This window comes from Octopus sinensis, linkage group LG1 (genome assembly GCF_006345805.1).
Source record: "Octopus sinensis linkage group LG1, ASM634580v1, whole genome shotgun sequence".
NCBI classification, from domain to species: Eukaryota; Metazoa; Mollusca; class Cephalopoda; order Octopoda; family Octopodidae; genus Octopus; species Octopus sinensis.
The window spans coordinates 76,533,408-76,538,407 of NC_042997.1; the positions used below are offsets into that span (position 1 = coordinate 76,533,408).

The 5,000-nt window shown below is 38.0% G+C and overlaps 1 protein-coding gene across 1 annotated transcript in view; it reads left to right on the top strand.

Annotated features, from left to right (window-relative positions):
* The first annotated feature begins 4,982 nt into the window (after positions 1 to 4,982).
* The window catches only part of LOC115213990 (multiple epidermal growth factor-like domains protein 8), a 189,787-nt gene continuing 189,769 nt past the window's right edge, over positions 4,983 to 5,000 (top strand). The window contains exon 1 of the mRNA XM_036502001.1: positions 4,983 to 4,987. The gene's annotated coding sequence lies outside the window, so the exon portion shown is untranslated. The remainder of the gene's footprint in view (positions 4,988 to 5,000) is intronic.

Sequence of the window (5,000 nt, forward strand, 5' to 3'; positions counted from 1 at the left end):
AATTTGTTATGGCATGACCGAATGGAGTACTTTGAAAAATCTTAGGTAAACTCTAATTGAAGAAATTGTGTGAGGAGTAAATCGTTATGTATTTATTTGTTTCTGTTTGCTGTGTTTTTTTATTTTTTGAGTAGTGGTTTAAGGTACACTTGCAAAGAGAAAGTGGGAGAAATTATGTTGATAGCATGCGTGATCCGTTTTATAGAAATACTTTCAGTTTAGTCTTCCTCAAATCACTCTGTCGCTATTTACTCTCTTTCAAGAACATTTTCACTCACTCTTATCTCTTAGCTTGCCATACATTTTACTCATGTATCTATCAGCGTGATAGACAGAAACAAATATTACATCGCCATCGCATTCTATTGTCTACCTGTCAACACACAGTGAATTACTTTCGCTTTATCGTTGCACACTGTGTGTGTGCGTGTGCGTGTGGTGTAAACCACATTAAGAAAAGCATTTGACATACACACCAGAATGTGAGTTTTCTGTAAATTTTGCTTAATTGGAGTTTAAATTTTAAAAACTGGACCTGGCATGACCCGATGCATTCTACTCTTAAAAATGCTAGGTAAATTGTAATTGAAGAAATCCTATATTGTAGATTTCTATAACTGACAAAGGGAGGCAGATAAAATCTGCCTTTTATAATAAGAGATATATATGTATATATATATATATATGTGTGTGTGTATAAAAAATTAGAAAAAATCCCCCTCCTTTTATCAATTCAAAATGAACAATTAAATTACACCATCTAGAAAATTACATATAATAGAAAAGTTAAAATTAAAATAACAATAAAATGTAAAGATTAAGTAAATTGCAAAAATAATAATAAAAACGTATACAATAGGTAGAAAAACGACACATGTTTCGCAGCTATATTTAAGAAATGATTATGGTAGTAGAGAAATCATTTCGATATAAATATAATTGCTCATCAGGTTAAAAATAAAATAGAACAATAAAATAATTAATTAATAAATATACTTTAATGTGTGTGTGTATGTATATATATATATATATATATATATATATATCCCCTTAAAGATCCTGCAAATGGACAGAGATTTAGAGACGTACTACTCGAAGCCTTTGACGAAATAGAAGGGGATATAGCTTCACTTAATGTGGAAGACAACTGGAGATTTCTACGGGACAATCTGCTGACAGCCACTGACCAGATCTGTGGATGGAGCAAAGTACCATCTCGACCCAGAGTAACATGGTGGTGGAACACTGTGGTTGACAGGGCTATTAGACAAAAGAGACAGGCTTGGAAGGATTGGAAGAACGGTGGTAGCAGGGAATTGTATCAGACAGCCAGAAGGGAAGCTAGGAGACAGGTTTATTTAGCCAGAGGGGAATCGGATAAGAAAATATTTGCCAATGTTCTCAGCCGTGAGGATGAAAGACTTGAGGTATTTCGTGTTGCAAGACAGTGTGTGAGAGAGAATCGTGATTGGGTAGGAGAGAAGTGTGTTCGCATGGATGATGGTTCGCTTGAGATGGATGCAAAGAGAGAGGTTTGGAGATGCCACTATGAAAGGTTGCTGAATAAAGAAAATGAATGGGATAAAGAGAGTCTGCCGAATGTTGACCCAACAGAGGGACCAGCTATCCGAGTTGATAGTTCCGTGGTAGCTAAGGCAATTAGAAGCATGAAGACAGGGAAAGCCCCAGGCCCATCAGGAATTACTGTAGAGATGCTCAAAATATCTGGCAGTGTCGGCTATAACCTAGTCACCCGTATAGTCAACCAGGTGATACACGAAGGAGTCATACCCAATGACTGGTGTAGCAGCATACTAGTCAACTGCTACAAAGGTAAAGGTGATGCCCTAGATACAAATAATTACAGAGGTATCAAGCTGTTGGATCAGGTAATGAAGGTTACGGAGAGGGTCATAGCCCAACTAATTAGAGAGAGAGTTAGTTTAGATGAGATGCAGTTTGGGTTCATGCCAGGGAAAAGCACCACTGATGCTATATTCCTGGTAAGGCAGCTGCAGGAGAAATACCTAGCCAAAGATAAGCCCCTGTACCTGGCTTTCGTTGACATGGAGAAAACCTTTGATAGGGTCCCCCGATCCCTTATCTGTTGGTCAATGAGGAAACTAGGGATAGATGAATGGCTGGTGAGGGCTGTGCAAGCCATGTACAGAGATGCCGTCAGTAAGGTTAGGGTTGGCAACATGTACACAGAAGAATTCAAAGTAGAGGTAGGGGTTCACCAGGGTTCAGTACTCAGCCCCCTCATATTTATCATAGTCCTCCAGACAATTGTGGAGGAATTCAAGACGGGTTGCCCCTGGGAGCTCCTCTACGTTGACGACCTTGCTCTAATTGCTAAGTCACTATCAGAACTGGAGGAGAAGTTCCAGGTGTGGAAGGAGGGTTTAGAATCGAGGGGCCTTAGAGTCAACCTAGCTAAAACCAAAGTACTAATAAGTAGAAAGGTAGACAATCCACAAATGTCTTCTGGAAGATGGCCCTGCTCGATCTGTAGAAAAGGTGTAGGTAGAAACTCTATAAGATGTACCCAGTGTAAGCTATGGACACATAAAAGGTGCAGCAATGTCAAAGGTAGGCTAACTGGGAAGATAGTTTTTGTATGTGGCAGATGCTCGGGAGCATTGACCTCCGAAAATCTGCAGAAAACAACTTCCGTCACTTTCCAGGGGGAAAAACTAGAAGTAGTTGTTAGCTTCCGTCATCTAGGTGACCAAGTCAGTAGTGGGGGTGGGTGCGCTGAAAGTGTAACTGCTAGAATAAGAATAGCCTGGGCAAAGTTTAGGGAGCTCTTACCTCTGCTGGTGACTAAAGGCCTCTCGCTCAGAGAAAAAGGCAGAGTGTATGATGCATGTGTACGAACTGCCATGCTACATGGCAGTGAAATATGGGCCGTGACTGCTGAGGACATGCGTAAGCTCATGAGGAATGAAGCCAGTATGCTCCGATGGATGTGTATTGTCAGTGTACTTACTCGACAGAGCGTTAGTACCTTGAGAGAAATGTTGTACCTAAGAAGCATCAGTTGTGGTGTGCAAGAGAGACGATTGCGCTGGTATGGTCATGTGGCGAGAATGGATGAAGAAAGGTGTGTGAGAAAGTGCCAATCCCTAGCAGTTGAGGGAACCCGTGAAAGAGGTAGACCCAGGAAAACCTGGGACGAGGTGGTGAAGCACAACCTTCGAACGTTAGGTGTCACCATGGAAATGACTAGAGACCGAGACCTATGGAAGTATGCTGTGCGTGAGAAGACCCGGCAAGTCTAGTGAAGCCATAACCCGTGGCTCCTACCTGGGACGTAGTCAGTCCACCTGTGCATACCTTCCTTCTTGTGACACTTGTGAAGACCTGTTGAGGCAAGTGAAAATCAAATCAAATCAAACCAAATCAAAATAGATGAACATCAATGGAATTTGTATCCTTGTGGTACCAGTGCCGGTGGCACATAAGAAAACCATCCGAATGTGGCCGTAGCCAGTACCGCATCGACTGGCCTCTATGCTGTGGGCACGTAACAAACACCATCCGATCGTGGCCGTTCGCCAGCCACATCTGGCACCTGTGTCGGTGGCACATAAAAAACACCATCCGAGTGTGGCCGTCTGCTAGCCTCGTCTGGCACCTGTGTCGGTGGCACATAAAAAACACCATCCGAGTGTGGCCGTCTGCCAGCCTCGTCTGGCACCTGTGTCGGTGGCACATAAAATCGCCCACTACACTCTCGGAGTGGTTGGCGTTAGGAAGGGCATCGAGCTGTAAAAACACTGCCAGATCTGACTGGCCTGGTGCAGCCTTCGGGCTCGCCAGACCCCAGTTGAACCGTCCAACCCATGCTAGCATGGAAAGCAGACATTAAACGATGATGATGATGATATATATATATATATATATATATATGAAAATCCGAAATATACATAAGTGAAAAATAAAATAATACTTCAATAATTAAATACTTTAAAATTAAATAAAATACACAAAGCTAGTACAAGTCATTAAATTGTAATCAAAATAAGAAATGTTTCAAATATAGACAAACTCCTTAAATAAGCTAACCATATAATAAATATACATGTGTAGTATCTATAGATTTAATATAAGAATCTATAACAAAATTGACTAAATATCAAATAATATAATACCTAATTAACTTAAATTTAGTATTAATAATTTCTTAAATATATTTCTTAAATATAGCCGCAAAACACGTGTCGTTTTTCTATCTATTATATACGTTTTTATTATTTTTGCAATTTACTTAATCTTTACATTTTATTGTTATTTTAATTTTAACTTTTCTATTATATGTAATTTTCTAGATGGTGTAATGTAATTGTTCATTTTGAATTGATAAAAGGTGGGGTTTTTTTCTAATTTTTAATATATTATATTGTGTGAAATTTGATTTAGTATTTCTAAATTGAATTTTTTTTTCCTTGTAAGTTTGGATTTTATTCCCTCAAATAATAAATATATATATGTATATATATATATATATATATATATATATATATATATATATATACCGGAGTAAACACATAAATGTGAAACAAGGTGGAAAAAAAGAGTACTCAAATACCAATGGTAGAGTAATATGCTTTATTTAAAGCAGCAGAAAATTCAACAAAATCTGTTACTCTGAGTTTCTCGTTGCCGTTCATCAGACAGTTTTTGCTAGAATGGAACCGATATATCAATTCAATCCAGACTCTTACAAACGCTACACCTTTAAAAAAATGGACTTGTTTGATTGGCCCTTTAGAAATAACGGTCAATCTTTGAGTGATAAATAAAAAAAATGAGCTCAAAAATAAATGTATATATATATATAAAAAAATTATAAAAATTATAAAATTCGAGGAAACCTTACATTGAATAAAATACTTATTGACGTTAATGAAGGAAATATAATTAATGCATGGAAATTAAAACGCATTTTAAATATTACACTGCAATACATATTCATATTAAAGTGTACATATATA